At 39.8% G+C, this 19,537-nt stretch overlaps 1 long non-coding RNA gene across 6 annotated transcripts in view; it reads right to left on the reverse strand.

The window, feature by feature from the left end:
* LOC133629607 (uncharacterized) overlaps positions 1 to 19,537 on the reverse strand; it is a 129,816-nt gene that overhangs the window by 65,375 nt on the left and 44,904 nt on the right. For all 6 annotated transcript variants that reach the window (XR_009821092.1, XR_009821097.1, XR_009821094.1 and 3 more), the window contains exon 2: positions 18,777 to 19,032. This is a non-coding gene — a long non-coding RNA (uncharacterized LOC133629607). The remainder of the gene's footprint in view (positions 1 to 18,776; positions 19,033 to 19,537) is intronic.

Consider the following 19,537-nt stretch of genomic DNA (forward strand, 5'->3'; position numbering starts at 1 on the left):
GCTCAGTATGTTATGGAGTGGAAAATTCAGGCACAGTGATGCAACCACCAATACAAAGTAGGGCAGTGGCAAACAACAGAAGAAAAAAAACCCTCTAAAACTTGCAGGACAGTGTGAAAACATAACAGTACAGTTCTATCCTCCATACAAATGAAAAGATCCCACAACAAAACATACCCCTCTGACAATTATCTTTATTCTCAGTCAGTAACACTACAAAATACCTAATAAAGTTGACATGAAGAACTTCTAAAACATTTACTAATTACTTGAGGCTATTTTTTCTTTTCACTGATTCGCTGTAATGTCCATTACCACATGAAATGATACCCGTTTTTTCCAAAGATATTTCCAGTGAAGTCAGTGGGAATTCAACAAAGCCAGGATCATCATATAAATAGAAATCAGAAAACAGTATTTCCGTAAGAAACCACTCAGGTTTATTGGATTAACAGGCACTTACAAGTGACTCACACTGACACAGCCTATAGTAATCCAATCTACTTGTGATAAAAACAAATTCAAAGGAAATCTTAAATTTAGACAATCACGTCTGTGGATTCTCACATGGTTGGTTTTATTGCATGAAATCACATTAGCTGTTCTCTCCAAACGAGAGCACAAATAAATTAAAACCTGAAGTTCACTGAATTTTTTATACTATGAGTGCAGCAGTATGTTCTTAACAGTAGTAGCTGCCACACTGAGTACAAATAGAGTGAGATAAAAGAGCCCTGAGTGGAAGTGCTGTGCAGAACACAGCAGCTTTCCTGTCCCACGATCCTGCACTCACAGAGTGGGAAAAAGAAAAGCCATTAAGCCACCTCACTACACTCTCCTTGGGAAAATTAGGGTAGTTACATTTATGATGACAATCATCATGATTTCTTCTGCCTGTACTCTGGGTTTTATTTCCAATTTGGCATTTCTTGGGGAACTATGACTTGCCTCTAGGGGATGTTACTAAATCTCAGTACACACTGAGGTGTTCTGGCACACACAGCTCAAGTATCATTGCTTTACTGAAATCCTGAAGGATGCATTCACAGTTCTCACACCTTCTTTAAAACAGGGCAGCAGGCAGGGAGGCTGGGACTGTTATGTCGCTGATTTCTATACATACTCCTTCACAGCATTTAAACAATTGCTTCTTTGATGAAGAATAGCCTCAACAATGTGTTCTTAAATACTCCAGATTGAAAGAAAGTTGTAAATATAAGCAAAAGTGACACCAGCCAAACTGACGAGTCATTCACTAGGGACCTTGAATTGGAACTGTTACCTTTTAATCAGACACTACCTGTCTGTAAGGGTATTTGAAAGCCACCTGTCTACTGTTATCCTTAAAGCAAAGACACCAATCCATAGGCAAAGCTCTACACCCTGGAGTACACAGGTGAAAACTCATTTGTAAGAACCAGCTGCCCACTACTGAAGCCAACAAAAGCTTAGCCACCACAGACCTCCAAACCATTTAGAGAACTGCTGTGCAGATCAAGGATAACAGTGTGTTTGAAGTACATCACAAGCCAAGAGGCTCATCTTTATATTTTGCGCACACTTTCCTTCACGCATACACACCCACTCGTCACAAATTTCCATTAATGGCTACTCTACAATCCTAAAAAGCAGTTACGTTATAGCCTCGGGGTAACTAAATTAGAGACATCTCTTCTGAAGCTAAAAATCAGAGTGAAAACTTGGCAAGTTGTTTTCACCACAATAAAGATGTTCTCCCACAGAGGCCCTGCAAAGCATTAAGATTAAGTAGCTTACCATGTTGTGCATCTCCTGTCAAGTTGGTCGTGACCACCTGGGGCCTCGCCCAACGACACTCAAAACAAAGATCAAAAATTATGCAGTAGTCAAAAGTGTTGATTATACAGAACAGTTTGTACTGCAGCCTATGGACTATCAGGCAGCAAGGGATGAGGATCTCAGCATGTAGTGCGTAACAGATGGCAACTGAAATGGCAAAGTGCAAGGGGGCAACGTACAACTCGGTTTGTTTGAAAGACAAGGTTAAGAAACCTCAGTTTCTGTTGCAATGAATTGGGTTTTGAAAGCGTGACCTGCCTGCCCCTGTGCATTTTTCATATTTGGGTTGGGGGGAAGGTTGAGAAATTCTAGCCTCCACATTACAGCAAAATGCTACAAGATTTTCAAATAGCTCAATTTTGTGCTAACCCTAATTCGTAATCATTCTGGCCTTGCAACCATGGTGTGAAATTTACTGAGCTAGACAGCTGGGAAGGGGTGGGTGTGAAGAGAGGGGGTGGTGTTGGGTTTTTTTATTATTATTGCACTTCTGGTGTTCAACCATTCCACTCTATGAAATCCATATTCGGAAGTCTGTAAGGATGAAGAAGATGCTTTTGCTTACAGATATTTGGTCAGATTCTAAAAGCATCTGCACCTTCTTTTGTAATGAATGAATTGACTTCCTTTTGGATTTACTTTGGTGATCAAAATATGTATGTAATTCCAGCCAGTAGCCCTGAGTGTAAGAGAAAAAGTTGCACTGCTCAGAAAATTGCTGTCTATGCAAGGCTCGCTGTAATAATTTTCATCTCTTCAAAACTCTTTAGAAGGCATCTAATGAGAAATGCTTTATAATGAAACCTGTAAAGAAAATTCCCTGAGCTCACATTTGAACTATTACAAAATTAAACTTTTAAGTTCTAGGAAAGGATCACCAGTTTTCACATAAACATGTGGCAAGTTTTGACTGAAGCCCTCAACCTTACCTATCCCTGACTAAATTGCAGGTTTCATTTCCTATCCCAAATCAGTCGTAACAGCAAGATGATTTTGCTCTGTAATTTTCCAGTCTCAGCCAAACCCAACACTAAGCATAATTCTGGAAGCTTGGCTGTGGACTGGCAAAAATACAACAACATTGAGAAAATCTACGAAATTTAGTTTGCTTTTACTCAATAACAGGGCACTGGGTGCAGCCCTTCAGCAGACAAATGCCTGCAGCCATATTTTATTGGTTCATCTCCTCTGGATACATAGAATCATAGAATGGTAGGGTTGGAAGGGACCTTTAGAGATCAGCTAGTCCAACTCCCCTGTAGAAGTTAGATCATCATGTGGTGTGCAAATTTACACAGAATTACATAATCATTGAGCTTGGGAAACACTTTTAAGACCACTGAATTCAAGCGTTTCTCCAGCACTGCTACAGCCACCACTAACCCACGTCCCTCAGCCCCACAGCTACACAGCTTTGAAATCTCTCCAGGGATGGGGATTCCATCATGGCCCTGAGCAGCCTGTTCCAATGATTGATAACTCCTTTAGGGATGAAACTGTTCCTCATCTAAACCTCTCCTGGCACAACTTGAGGCAATTCCTTCTCTTCCTATCACTTAGGAAAAAGACTCCAACACAATCCAACTACAGATGTTCTAGAACAAGAATACACTAGAAAGTCAAACTCATGCTCAATTTCTTATGTCATTATTGGTCAATTTTTAATACTATTTCTTTTCCCCAAATCTTCTATTCTTAACAATACTTTAAAGGCCAGTACCACCCACACACAGATGAAGAACAACGAAAAGCAACACTGGGTCATTTCATGGATCATCTCCCACGGTAACACGTTCAAAGGCAGACAACATCACTGTATTTCAGTCTCTGTAATATTTTCTTTAGACAGGTACAGATTGTCTCAGCGAGAAAACATTATCTTGTGCATGTCCCATTAAAAAGATTAATCTGTTCAACACCTGATGATTCACTCACCCACATGTTAAAAGTCCACATGAAAGTGACTCATTCCATCCGTAAGAATAATCACCTGGGATACTTAAGTCCCCTCATCTTTTCCAGGTCTAGTAACTGCTTTCTTGCACAAAGCAAGTGGATGGCAGGCTCTCCAATATGGCATGGATGACACAAAAGATATGGGATTAGGCCCTGGTAATTTTATAAGCTATCTAGATAATAACAAAAATACTTGAAAGTTTGTAGATAGCTGAACTATTGGCAGAGGAAATAATACAACTCCATGGTGACGTGGTGATGGAAGACAACAACTGATTCAAATCCCAATAAATCAGTTAGTCACTCATGTCTGAAAAAGGAACACAGACTACTCCTCCATGACTTGGACACTTTCTACCCAGAAAAGGGCTGTGAAGTAATTACACCAATTCATGCTAGTATGGACTGCCAGTGCAGGGCAAAGCCGTATTAAGGGCTTGGCTGATGACATCAGCTTTATGAAACAAATCAAGCTAAATTCTAGGCTAGAACTTTGTGTCCACTTGTGATATCCACACTGCAAAAAAAGTAATAGCTAACGTTCAAAGGCAGGCCTGAGAAAACAGTCAGTCTGGCTGGGATACAGACTCCATGACGCTAGGCCCAAGGTCTCCTTTACTAAGGAGAAGATGAGTATGTGGCCTCGGTTTTATAGGTCCCTCACAAACATGACAAATAACAAATAACCCTGCAATCCTTGGAGAGAAAGGCACAGCAAGATACTACAGCTGAAAGCCAAACAAGCTCAAATTTGAAATAACTTGTCATTTTTTAAGAAATAGGACTGTTACTCATGTACCACTGCCCGGTGTGTTGGACTGCAGACCTCTCTAACAGGACTCCAAGACACGCTTCTATGGAAAAAGTCTCATCTTCTTCCACACAAAGCCAGGCTAGACGACAGGCTTGATGCAGAGACATGAATCTAAAAAATTCACAAAAGCTAGCCATGAAATCCTGAAACTAGTTTTGTAGTTAATTTTCATGTTTCATTTTATTGCTATGTAATGCTTAATGCTGCATGCTGCCTGAAGATGAACAGTGCTCTTTGGACTTGAAAGAAACATTTTGAAGGTGGTTTTCCCCTCAGAAAACTTATCTGTAAAAATACAAGCATGGAAAATACCTCATATGCTGTTTTTGTTTCACCTCATTACCTCAAAAAGTAATATGGAAGCTAAAGACAGAAAGAGAACAGAAGACCTTAATTTAGGAGAGAAGTAAATGGTAACTTGAATTGTGTATTATTAGAATGTGTTGAGAATTTACATAAAGAGAGGACATTTGTTTAGCCAAAAAAGCAATTAACAGAAGTGAATAAAGACATGCTTACTGCTTCCATGACACAGCTCCCTCTTTCCAGTCCTCCTATCATCCAAACATTTTTTATTGCTATTGCTTCTATCAGGTCACTCCAGAACCTGAATTTTTGACTAATGCTGTCATAGTACTTGGAGCAATGAAAGTGGACAGTACACACAGCTCAGTAACTCTGTAAAAAGCAACACTTCAAAAGCATGTACTGTGACTACATGATTGGTTGTACCAGTGTGCACAGAGCCCACCAGTTAATACCTCGCATGGAACATCCCGAGAGGAAAGAAGGATTAACCAATCAGCATCACTAACAGACCCTGTTAAATGAGGAACATTAGATGAAACACTACAGGGAAGGAAGACTGCTTCCTGAGACGAAAAAAGAAAATAAAATATATAGATTCTGAATTCTGAAGCTGAGAAACAAGCAAAGCAAGTACTAGCTCGTGTTCAACCTTTGATCTATACTGAAAAATATTATTCTAGAAACTGCAAAGTAAACAGGATGTTTAACAATATTTATTGAATACTCACTCACAAGTTGTTCTTCAGGAAATAGAGAAAACCATGTCTTGTAAGTATTTGACCTTCAATAATTATTATGTTTTATTTTATGCTAGGTCCTGAACCTTCAAAGGTTCTTCTACAGAAAGAGATTCTGTCCTCTGTGATACTCAGACAGCTCAGGAGTGCAGGCCATTCCTCTCTTTTTATTCACCATCGCTCTACTGCCCTTGCTAAAGAAGTACTAATATCACATCTCTAAAACTGTCATTCCCTACTGCATACAATGAGTGAATTTACACAGTACTGGACAAGGCACCATAAGCTACCCAGTTGACTTCTAATTCTGTATTTAAAAAGATACAATTAGGCAGAATAAGGCATAACTGACTCATTTTTAATTCTGAGTCATCCTTAACCTGGGGATTCCTGTGTCAGACTATCTGTACTCTGAAGGAGGTATCAGAATATAGAAATTTCTAACCAACTTAAGAATCAGAAAGAAATTCATGAAGTGAGCAACTGGTCATCATTTTCATTTTACACTGAAAAAAAATTAATCAAGCTCTCTATTGAATGCAGTAAGAGTTTTGAACAAACCAGGCAGGTAAGGTAGGCCACAGGGTTGCCACATGAGATAAATCAAGGAAAGTCCCTTTCTGGCTTGTCCCAGTAGAACTACAGACCTTGAACTTGGAGAAAACGAAAACTCTCCTGACAGCAGAAAGAGGTTACCGGCATCTCTTCCATGCAAGCATGTGTTGGGGGCTGAGCACACATACAAACTTACATCCTCAGTATCTCCCAGTTCTGGTCTTGATGCCAGGAGGTAAACTCTTCCCCTTCTCCTTACACTTGTGTTTTACTCTAGTTAAATATTCTGCAAACCAAATTCACTGGTTTTATGTAACAACTGACAATGTATCACTTAGTCCATGCGATTGGAGTTTAACTTCTGAAGGTTGCAATCCCAGCAAAATAAATGCATTTCAGCAGTTTGGAATACTAGTATTTCTGGGGAAATTATCACAGAAGAATTTAGGCATAGTATTAGTGAATTTTGTCATTTTATGAGAAGACTCAAACTGCTCAGCATTTTTCTTAAAATTCTTGTTCCCAGAATTACCAGGTTACATAACAACCTCAGATGCCAATAATGAAACATTTTCTAGTCTCCAAGGTAGCACAGAAATGCCTGAAATTTGTCTGACATTCCTCCTCCCTCTAAAAAAAGACCTCAGAACTCCAAATGTTATTTATACAGTATCATTAAGTGTCAGTTATTGAAATACTAGTGGCTTAATTGTGCCTGAATACTTGGTCAGGACTGATAGTTTCCACACATTCCTCTCAGGTTGTCCTTACAGAAGGCACGAAAAACAAAGGGGAAAAGAAAAAACCAGTACTGTTTCACAATGTAGTTTTCCAGCTTTTTCAAGATGACAAGTATCTGATGTTATTGCTAGTATTTATGGCTTTAATGAAGCACAGGAATTAAACTAAGATGCATCAACCACTATCAGATCACACACAGAATAAAATCAGCAGAAGCAGTTCCCCAGGAATGACAGCAACACAGACCTCTGTCAATTTACCACTTCAAATTCTTAATGACTCTGGCCTAAAATGACTTTCAGGAGAGAAGTAGGTGGGATACTTTGGCTATGTAAAACAAAAGGGAGGCATTTTAACCATCGATTGACAAGAATAGGTTTACATGGTCCACAAATTTTGTTCAAATACACAACTAGATTTCTAAGACTAAACACAAACATTTACAAGTCCAAATCCTATGTAATATCCTGAAGTATTTTTGCCTGAAAGTTACTGTAAGTAAACAGCAGAAGACAACTCTAAATCTAGGCTACAATTCTGAAAGCTACCAGACAAGATTCATGTCCAATTCAGTATCCAAACTTCTTGAGTTGTTTAAAAGAGTTTGCCTTAAGACTATTTGTTATAGGTGAAACAATGAGCACCACGTTACCTGCATCTGTCCCTAAAATTGGAGATGGGCCTGTTTCTGGCACAGAGGGGGAGTGTCACTGTATCCACCTGCATGTACACAGACGAGCTATCCTTGCCTGCAGCTCAGGGTGTTACCTACTGCCCCACCATTATCAGACTTGGCCCCCTACTGTCCTCAAACTCTTGTGTTGCTTAGGAAAGCATTTATTGGCCAAGCAGTGACAACGAGTATGCTAAAGACTTCAAATCCACTAAATCCTGCTTCATTTACTAATACAGGCACAGTTTGTTTCCACATCAACCCAACAGTCATCTGTGACCTAACAAAAAGGGTGAATGACCCAAAAAAAGCCTGATTCTGCCATGAAGTCCAAGATGATACCCTCAGTGGACTCGACAGCATACATGCAGCCTTTAAACTTTACTGAAGAGTTTTATCATAGAATGGTTTAAGTTGGAAAGTTTTATCATAGAATGGTTTAGGTTGGAAAGGACCTTCAAGACCATCTTGTTCCAATGCCCCTGCCATGGACAGGGACACTTTCTGCTTAGACCAGGTTGCTCAGAGCCTGATCCAGCACATCCTTCAGCACTGCCAGGGATGAGACACCCACAATAGTTTTCTTCTATAGTAGTTTCATTGTCTACTCACTAAATACTTTCTCAGGCACTGGAAATGTAGAAGTTTCTTTTCTCTCCTTCTCTTCATCCTGATTTCAGACCCAAAGCCTCCAAAATATTTTTGTGTAAGCATGTGGTACAACTAAACTTAGGTCTTTTGTAGAGTGAAAAAGGGCTCCAAAATGGATCCTCTGCAGAATTAAAAGCTCAAATTGCAGTTCTGTTCATTTATATTTTAATACAGTTCGTGTGCTGGTATTACAGTACCATATGGCAGTGTGTATTTTCTTAAGTTGGATGAGCTTCAAGGAAAAGAAGTATCATTCTAAAAATCTGCTTATATACCAAAGCAAGCTTTTTTTCACGTCAGTTATACCCATGTCTTTAGGAGACAAATCCTCTTCTACAAACACAAATACCCCTCCACATCAAGCACAAAGTTCCCTTTGCACAATTATCTTTAGACTGCTTTTTATGGCAGAACACCAAGAAATGACAACTATGAAGGAAGCCTAAATTCTCTGTTTAGAACAACAATGATAAAAAGTAGTTCTTACTACTTGCTGTGTGAAATTATTCCAGCAATTAAGAGACTGGATGAATCTTATCTCACTTGAGCTCTCTGAAAATTAGATACCCACGCGTAATTAATCTTCATCTGGTTGGATTAGATGGATACCACCTTTCACAATTCAAGTTAGGTGAGATGAAACCCTCAACTTCAGAGGAATCAGAGCTCTGAAGATACGTAGGGATGGTATTTGCATCACAAATCTGAAAAAGAGTTACTGTAAACAAGACAAATATTGTACCACTGCCAACACCTCAGCAGAATCTGAAATCCTGCGGCAAGTGTCTAAAATAGAACATGCTGGAAACATCATTCCTGAAATAACATCAGCACCCTGCAGAAGGTGAAAACAGACAATTTGAAAGAAACAAGCTCTTTGAAGAAACACACACCTGATTATTCACTAATTGCTGAGTAGTTGTGCCTCATACTTAAGACAGTGTGGGTAAGTCTCTTTATTTCAGGCCTCAGTAACAACAAAACTTTACCACTGATTTCAGTGCCCTGCCTAAGCAGGGACTATGGGGTCATATCCTTGAGAGCTAAGTGCTCAACAACTAAACTTACTGGATCCCAAACTGAAACATATCCCTTGCATGAACCCTCATTTCAGAACAGTTCACCCAAGTAGGCCATAGAATCCTCATCTGTGAAATATATAACTCCTTGAATATTCTCCCAAACCACAAAAATTTGGTGTTAATTCTTCCTAATTCTTGGCAGGCGTTAACTGAAAACGCCCCTCATGTCCTTCTCTGTCCTGACACCATTCCTGTGCATTTGTACTCAGTCTTATGTGATGGGAACAAATGAAGAATGTGCACTCAGCATCCTCCAGAAAATGTTATCTTTCCCCATGCTAACATACTAATGAGAGACCAGTGAACGTCACTGAAGCAAACACCTGCTTTCAACTCTATCCTTGGCATCGTTCAGTGGGCAGAAGAGCATTTCAGACCTGAGAGGAACTGCTGAAACCAAACACAGCACTGCATTATGTAATCTACATAGTTTTTAGACCAGTCTGCATTCTCTCGGAGCCCAAAACTGAGGAAGCTACAGACAGAACAAAAGGGAACAGAGAAAGTTCATTAATCTCAGCCCCAAGGCTGCTTACGAGTCTGTATCTGCAAACTTACGCAGTCCTGTCCATTCACCCACACAAATCTGAGCCTGAGCATGCACTCTCATTATGCTGAAAGTAAAGCACCACAGAATTTCCAGCGAGTCAGATCAGTCATTTGGATGAACAATCACTAATATGCTAAAAGATACACTCAAAAGGGTTTGGTTTTTCTTTTTTCTTTGGTAGTGGATGAATAACTCCAGATTGACACAAACTCATCTTAAAAACTCATGAACAGCTCAACTAATACGTTGTTACTGACCATATGTAACATTCAAATTAAATCTGACCTTTCAATCTAACAGATTCACCTCACTCAATTTCTTCTGCTGAAAATGTCAGGGGTTTCCTCATTCATTTAAGCTCTTTCTACCACCATGGTGGAGATGGGCACTTGCAAAGAACCACCTGGAGAACTGCTCTCTGGCAATGGATGCCTACACAGCTTTTATGGAACTGCCTGGTTTGTGGAGGGCTATGGTTAAACACTGCGAAAAAACCCCAAGAAATCACAATTTATAGAGGGTACTGGCTAGTGCTTATCAACATGGGCAACAGGGCCATCTCACACCTCAACCACGCACTGCAAACTCAGAAAAACTATCATTATTGCTACTCTTTCCAGACCTTCCAGAGAATGTGCAGTGTCAATGCTAAAATGGAATATATATTACTAGAAATGCAAGCAACATCCAGTTACATCTCTAAGCTGCAAACTTTCCACTTCTTCACTTTTAAGAGAGTGAAGAAAAAAGAGGAAAAGTTACCAACTTTCCAAGTCACAATCATCTCACAATCATGGTTACCTTTACATTATCTTTATATCTAATTTTGAATTCCCCTCTCATTTTCCCCTTTTAGGTCATCCACAGAAATACACCATTCTACCTGAATGATACTGCAAGCCTTTTCCTTGCTTTTCACTTAATCACAGTGATCCAGATCTCACTCTCATAAAACAGTTTTTTCTTATGTTTAAAAAGAACCTTTTGTGTTCCAGCTTCATCTCATTACCCCTTGTCCTGTTGCTAGCTACTATAGAAAAAAGGGATGTCCCAACCTCTTGACATCCACAATTTCTACACTTATAAATATTAATGAGATTCCCCCTCAGTCTCTTCTCCAGACTGAACAGCCTCAGGTCCTCCAGCGTTTCCTCATCAGGAAGATGCTCCAGTCCCCTCATCATCTTGGTGGCCCTGCACTGGCCTCTCTCCAGCAGTTCCCTGTCCCTGTTGAGCTGAGGAGCCCAGAACTGGACACAGGACTCCAGATGAAGCCTCATTAGGGCAGAGTAACAGGGCAACAGAACCTCCCTCCACCTGCTGGCCACACTCTTCTTGATGCATCCCAGGATACCATTGGCCTTCTTGCCCATGAGAGCACGTTGCTGGCTCAGAGTTAGTTTATTGTCAACTTGGACTCCCAGGTCTCTCTCTACAGAGCTGCCCTCAAGCAGGTCAAGCTAAAAATGTAATACTGATAAATGATGTTCTAGAAGAAAATTGTATCAAATACACCAGAAAGGTGAAGTTTATCTGAAGGTCTGCTGGGCCAATAAGTGATTAAAAAGTTAAAAGCCATGCTCAACAAGCCAAAGTTGTGGAAAAAGGGCGAAAAATCCTCAAAAATATTTCTTTGCCACATGAAAAGCCAGATGAGTCTTATGTAACAGTTTAGGGAACTTCCAGCACTGGAGTCTACCTGCAGAGGAGAGAAGGGAAGAGGATCATCCTCTCCAGTCAGTTGTGGACTGTTAACTGACAAAGCCTACCAGAAATTCAATAGCCAGGAGCACAAGTGCTCAGGCAGATTTCTAAGGAAATCATACTAAAAATGCTGATGGAGTGCAATATTCAGGTCACACACATGAGGGCTCTGAAGGAGCTCTGATTAATTGGATATTAGAGGACTATCCCAAAATTAACAACTTCACTAAAAGCTCTTAAAAAAAACCTCAGTTGTAATGGAGTAAGGAGGAAGGTCTTATTAATCAACAGTTAATTAACATGCTAACAACATACCCATTTACACAGACACAAAAGTGGACTCTGGTATAGATCTGTATTTTGACCTCTCTCATTTAACTTAACCACACATTATGCTGAAAAGGATACAATGTGAGGTCCCAGGTCCATTAAAGATAAAGCATTAAGTGCATCAAAGCAGTTGTCCTCAGTCCTTTCTTCCAATTAGTTATTATATAGTGTGGCTGGAAGAGAAAACTAAAGATGAAATTCAAGTAGATAAACACAAGGCCCTTCATTTGGGAAAAACACAACTAACTACACACAGAAAATGACAGGTTCTAAATTAGTTTCTCCCTATTAGGAATGACCTTGAAGTCACTGTAGATAGCTTTATGAAAATATAATTTTCACAAGGGTTGATAACAGGAGCAGTGAAAAAGTAAACAGAATTTCAGGAGTAATTAGGAAGGGAATAGAGACAGTAAAGGGAAGCAGCAGTATGACACTGCAACACTGTATTTGTCTGCATCACGTTCACACTGAACTCTGCCTGCTGTTTTGGTCCTCCATCTTAGAAAGGAGGTAACACACCAGTGTATTATAGAATAGAACAAGGAAGACAAGACTCAGGAAGCAGCTTGCACAGGAGGAGAGATGAAACGGTGCAAGATTCCTCATCCCACAAGAGGACAGACTGAGGAGAGATCAGGACATACAGAGGCACTACACTTCACACAAACCCTTTGAAACACGAAGCCTTTTTCACGAGGTCAATATATAACCTGTGTAATTCATAGCTCTAGGAGATGAGGGACCACAAAATGGGTTCACATTGGACAAATTCATGGAAGCAAACATGGAGCTGAAGTACAGCCTATGGCTCAGGACTCCCTAAGTGCAGGCTGCTGGAAGCATGCGTGACTGTGCTGTCGAATGCAGAATGTTGTTCCTTCTTCTTGCACGCTTCCCTAAGCTGCAGCTCCAGACTAACATCAGAAAAGACAATTTTAGGCTACAGGTTCTTTTGATCTGACCCAGTTTTCTTATTACTGCATTAGCTGTTTGCTCTGTTAACACCAGAAAACAAGAATCAGTAATATTTCTATTGCAAAGGTAATTTCCTACACTTCATCATCTAAAACCAGTGTTTATTTATGACTGCGGAGATTTATTCAATTGCTTAGTTTCCCTTATTCAACACTATTTTCTATGCACTGGTAATGCTGAGAATGACAAAACCAGTAAGTTCCAATCAAGTTGCTTTCAAGAATAGTAAGTCAGAACATGAAAAATGCTGTGCTGTGAACCAAGTAGATCTGGCCCTTTTAGACATTAAGGCAAGTCATTCTCCATCACCCCAAAAGGCGAATCCCTTCCCCATCATATCATCTTCAAAGGTGAAATTAGAAATATGCAGCTAATGAAAAATGACACTATGTCTTAGGTATGAAATTATCCATTCCTACAAAGATTTCTACAATGATTACACATTTACAAGTGTACCCACACACCACAGTGAAATTACTACAAATGCAATTGTGCCACGTGCAAAAGTGGGCATATCCACTTCTGCTTTTGGCAGGACTTGGTGCAGTTTCAGCTCTTCTTTCCACAGGGATCTGTGCTGGGATCTGTTCCCAGCACTCTTCAACAAATTTATAAATGACATGAAAAGGGCTCAATAGCAAGATGACAACATCTGTTGATGGTACCAAGTTATTCACAGTAGCAAAGATCGTGAAGCAAATGAGTAGGGAAAACTGAAAGAGGACTGCGTGCAGATTACTGATTGGGCAATCAAACACATCAATGAAATTCAGCAGTGAAATTCATGAAGTATCTCGACGAAATAAACTGTGAAGTAAGATAACTGCAGTTGGGGAAAGTGGTCCTAACCTCATGTATACGTGAACAGGCTCTGAAGCTGCTCCTAACACTTGGAGCAGCCTGAGGTCTAAACAAATTATGATTGTCACGGAGATTATAGACAGAACTGAAATATTTACATCTCTTTCAGTAAAAGAAGGGGGTTTTAAATGAAGTTCAGGTCCCTCAATCAAAAGGCTTCCATGTTAGTCATGTTGTGGAACCACTTCCTAATATATCTTGTGGCTTGAAAGGGAGATTTAATGAATTCCAAAGACAAGTCCAGTAAACATCATAGAAGAAGGCATCCACAGCCTCTTAAATCCCTGTAGTACATATGTGAAGAGATCAAAAACTGTATCAAAATAAGACCCTATATTCTTGTTCTCTTATTTTGCTCCTCAGTTACTCGTGTTTGGCAATTGCTGGAGACAAGCTACTGCTCTAGATGGGCACATGAGAACCACTGTATATTATTAACCTCTGTGTAAGTCATTTTGTGCAATAAAGATAAAATGTCCCCCGAAAAAGTCCAGTGTTAACACCTCTTCCATGCCCATTACAAACACAGAAATATTGACTGTGGATAGCAATATAAAGCCACATTCCACCTCTCTACTAAATACTATTAGAATTGTAGAATGGTAGGGTTTGAAGGGACCTTTGGAGATTGAGTCCAAACCCCCTGCAGAAGCAGGGTTACCTACACGACACAGGAATGTGTCTAGGTGGGTCTTGAAGACCTCCAAGGAAGGAGGCTCCACACCCTCCCTGAGCAGCCTGGGCCAGGGCTCCCTCACTCAAACACTGAAAGAGTTTTTTCGTATGTTTAAGTGGAATTTTTTGTGTTCCAGCTTCATCCCATCACACCTTGTCCTGTTGCTAGCTACTATAGAAAAAAGGGATGTCCCAACCTCCTGACACCCACCATTGAGAAATTTGTGAATATTAATGAAAACCCCCTCAGTCTCCTCTTCTCCAGACTAAACAGCCTCAGGTCCTGTAGCCTTTCCTCACAAGGAAGATGTTCCAGTCCCCTGATCATCTTGGTGGCCTTGCACTGGATTGTCTCCAGCAGTTCCCTGTCCCTTTTGAGCTGAGGAGCCCAGAACTGGACACAGGACTCCAGATGAGACCTCAGCAGGGCAGAGCAGAGTGGGAGAAGAACCTCCCTCGACCTGCTGGCCACGCTCTTCTTGATGCATCCCAGGATGCCATTGGCCTTCTTGGCCACAAGGGCACATTGCTGGCTCGTATTTAGGCTATTATCAATCAGGACTCCCAAGTCTCTCTCTGCAGAGCTGCTCTCCAGCAGTTCACCCACAGCCTGTAAGTCTAAAGTCTTCCTGATATTAAAAATAAAAGACAAATGAACAATCTAACATGAGGAATTCAAATCACAAAGGGGGCATTGTAAAGAAATTATATCAAACAAATCTATTGACAAAACCCAGTTATTTCATTTATTCCATAGAGGACTAAACTGGTCCTAGAATGATAATCAAAGTTGACTGACCTTTTAATTCTATTCTGGACATTTTTGTTGCGATTTGTCAGGGGAAGTCCTCTGAATTACATGGAAAAACATATCCAAAATGCAGAGCAGCAATAGCTGGCAGATCAGAAAGAGATCTCATGACTAAGCATAAGGTCTTACCATCTAGTATATAATTCTATTTGTAAAACCATTCAAACGGCAATGTTAATTTGATCCTCATAAAATATTCATCCCCTAAGTACAGCAAAACAATTCTCTCATTTTGAAAGGGCGTTGTGATTGCTGTCACTAACTGCTCTTCGAGCAGTGGCTAGTCACGTGGAAGGCCATGCACAATACAGTGGTGCACAACACAGTTCACTGGAGTTTCATATTCCTACAGTGGCACTGACAGGCAAAAATAGCGTCCTCTATTGATGCATCTGGAAAATGCTCATTATCACTTTGGGACAGGTGGTTTTAACTCTTCTGATCTCCAAGGAGACAGAGAGCATAGAGACTGCTAAAAAGCCAAAGATACACAACTTTACACAGTGTCCCAGTGCCTGATATTCCCAGAGATTATTCTTGTTCTCTGGGAGGTGAAAATCGTCTCTTCAACATTTTAATGAGATGCTTGCTATGTCTGCCCAGCCTGATACCCTTAAAACTTAGAAACATAGGGTTCAGATGTTCAAACTACAGCCTAGGCAAAAGAGTCCATTTGTTTCTTCAGTTCCCTCTTCCACTAACTTGTTTATTGATTACTTGTTTATTGCTCTCTCCTACACTTCCTCTACATTTTTATTCACAGTTCCTCTTGAAAGAAGGAAAAACTTGCTTAGAAAAAAATCCCAACCTCAAAAACTACCTGGTATTCCAAGCAACAAGAGGAAAGTGTTCTCTTTTCTACGAAACAGTCCTATTTACTTAACAGAATTAACGGCTATTTTCATGACACTTTTAGACTACCACAGTGCAATTAACTCTCTTGCTACTCTTGTTCTGACACTATAGAAATAAGGGGAAAATGTATTAATAAACATCTTTAAGAGAATTACTGTATCATCTCCCTTTCTTTCATTCCAAAAGAACATCAAGGTACTCCAATCTGAATCATAAATCTTCTGTTAGAGAAAGAGAAGTACGAAGAAAATTTTATGGGTGCATATGGCACTAACTCTCAATAGCCAAAAACAACTGCTTTGTTGACATGAACAGAATCACTTTAATTTTATTGAATAAACCACTCATAAGTTTCTACTCTCCTTCAGCCCTGTAAAACTTCTCAGGGATAAAGATTATTAAAACAGAAGCTATATACAGAACAGCAGAAATCAATTCTGCTTGGCCACTCTTATTTTCTTTCACATAGTCCAGCTGCCTAAATTTAGCATGTATGTTTTTATTTCTATTAGAAACTATGTTAACAAACTCCACGTTGCTCTCCAGTATCCTTGATACTGAACCACAGCCTTGTAGATGAAGTCTGGAAAAACTGCCAGGGTCAAATGTCCAAGTAGAGAAAAGGAGAATGAGTAAGCAGGTCATACCAGTGCAACTCAGCATGGGAAACTGTAGAGTGAGAATGAAATACGGAGGAGAAAAGCATAGAATAATTTCACATATAAATACAGCTAATTACACACTGAAAAGTTTCTGAAATGTTAGATATCTAAGCCAAATTAGTGTTACAGGCTGAACCATCAATGGAAAGAGAGAGATTCCTTTCTAGAGAGAAAAAGGTATCTCTAAAAAGGTATCTTTTTAGAGGCAAGTCATCCCCTTCAGGGGGCTCTAGAAGCTACCTGCTTTTCTCCACACACTTCAGCAGCACCTACAAATAACGTTCATGAGAAGAATCTCATCCACAGTATATCAGGTGTAACAGAAAAAACTGAGGTACTTGAATGTCTTAAGGATACTTTCTAGAGCTGTGCAAGATGAAACCTCTCCTCTGTCTATACTCTTGGGAATCCTGCACTACTTCACATGATTCCTACCTAGCTATTAGATTAGTCTTACATAAATACACACATATGTTCTTTCACAACTACCCATTTCACCTTCTGAGAGTTACTCCTCGGAAAGCAAGAGATCTGGATGCCCATACAACAACTACCCCTACTCTACTTGCACCATGTCTCAATTTTGTATCATCTTCACTGTGCTTGGTGCAGATACTTTGCCAGTATCCTCCTTTCATACATAAAAACAGTGTTTGTCTCCAAAAACCTCTTCCTCAGCTCTATACTGAAAAGAACTGAACAGCCTGAGGAAACACTTCAAAAAGAAAAACCATTTGGCAATTAAACCACGGTGACAATGAACCAAGGAATTGGAAATCAAAAGCACTTGGGTTGAAAATTGCATGTCAGGGTTGTAAAAGGTAACAGTGGTTACTGGACAGGTTCTGTTTGTATTCCCTCAAGTCACAATTCTTATTTCTTCTTGGACCCGCCACATCCAGAAACAATGATCTTCTTGTGCTGTGGAAGAGATGGAATGTGAAATCCCATCCATATCCCAACAGAATCCCACAAACATTTTGGCAGTAAGAATTTATTATGTAAAGCCCAGATGGCATCCCAAATATTTCTACTTCAGAATTTGGAAATCATCTTTTTTGCTTAAAATAAACTACACAAAAGCATCAGGCCTAAAATTCACTATAGAAAAGCATCAAGCTAGGTAACCAGACTTAACTGAGCAGTTATTTGGACTATGGGAAGAACGTGAATGTGGCTTTCTCCACTTCACTTCATTGTCAGAAATTAGTAATATTTTTGTATTCAAACAGTTTTCTATGACTGGCAGAGAAGGAAGACACGATAAGCAGATACATCCAGCAACATGCTATACTTTGAGAGCTTTTCCAGTGATCTAGAGCCTAACAGCTTTACCATAAACTTCTGTAGCAACGTTTCAAACTCCTAGAGCCAAATTAGCTATTTCTGTTACCCTCTTGTTATTCTAACAGGGTTCTTCTGCATGTTTTTTTGGTTTCTCCACTATGCCATTTCAGCTTTGAAATGTGGGAATATAGACTTCAAAATGGTTTTAGCTGCTACTTGAACCAACAAGTTAAATCTGATTATCAGTTCAGTTTCAGCACCAACTTAATCACCACGTACACTTTAAGCTATGGGATAACGATTGATCCTTGATTCTGTCATTTTGCAGTTAGCCCACTCCTACAATCCTTTTATATCTATCACTTCACTGAATGCCAAAGAAATCTCAGTGTACTTGGCATGAAGGCTACACTTCCTATATTTATGCTCCCACTAATGTATGCTCCATTTTAGTCCTTACCAGCTTAAAATCATCTGTGAGGAAAGACGGCATAAAGTGCAAAACGGTTCATGCAACAGTTTTACTGATACAAAATACTGTTCGCTCCCATTGTCTTTCCATCATCATCTTTCTCCTGGATTTTCTGTTTAAATATACCCAAAAATTAACACAAAAGGATCCATGGTCATTCTCTAAGTGAAAAATCACAGTCATATTAGGATTGTTGCTTCTGCTCAAACTTTCAGCACCTCCAGAAAATAAAACAGTACTTTTTAATTGTACTACCTTAACTTTGCTGGCAGACACACATTTCATTCTTCAAGACAGATGAAAATGAGGTGCTCTCTCCAGGCAAGAATTCCTTCTATCTGGCACACTAACACTTCATCCTTTTTAATTATTCCACAGGTGGTTGCCTTGGAAACTGCCAGCAGCTCTTGGATTTGAAGGATCCAGCATGAGAAAGTAACGAGCATTTGTAGCCGCGGCATTTGGATCTGCACCGGCTGCAGCAGCACACTAACAGAAGCATCATGAAAACCTGGAAGAGATGGTAAAAATTAACAGAGATTAGTTACATTGCTCAATTCTTCAAAATTAAATTACAGTGCATGTTGAGAGCTCCTTAAGAGGGGGATCCAAGCTAGGCTTCAGAGAAATGCTGCTTCTGTAGCTTTCCAGCACAGCACCGAATTTCACCTTCCGGAGGACGGCACTAAAATGTGGATGCTGAACGAGCTCACAAGTTCAGCTTTCAAGATCAAGCAATCTGAGATATTTTTCCCCTCAGTTTCAATAGAGACCTTCCAAAGTGTCTGGTCAAACTGCCTGAAATTCAGTGCTATTGTTTTTCTTTGAATAAAAATAGAGTAACTATAAATAGCTCTCATCACAAATGCTGAATCACTGTATTTTGTATCATACAGCAAATTGCTTCAGACTTCATTTAGCCTTTAAAACTAGGAAAGTTTTGTTTGCTTAAAACACAATTAAAAGCCTGTAAAGCATCTAACTCTGCATTCATCTAATTCATTTAATTCTGCTGG

This window comes from Colius striatus, chromosome 1, assembly GCF_028858725.1.
Source record: "Colius striatus isolate bColStr4 chromosome 1, bColStr4.1.hap1, whole genome shotgun sequence".
Taxonomy (NCBI): domain Eukaryota; kingdom Metazoa; phylum Chordata; class Aves; order Coliiformes; family Coliidae; genus Colius; species Colius striatus.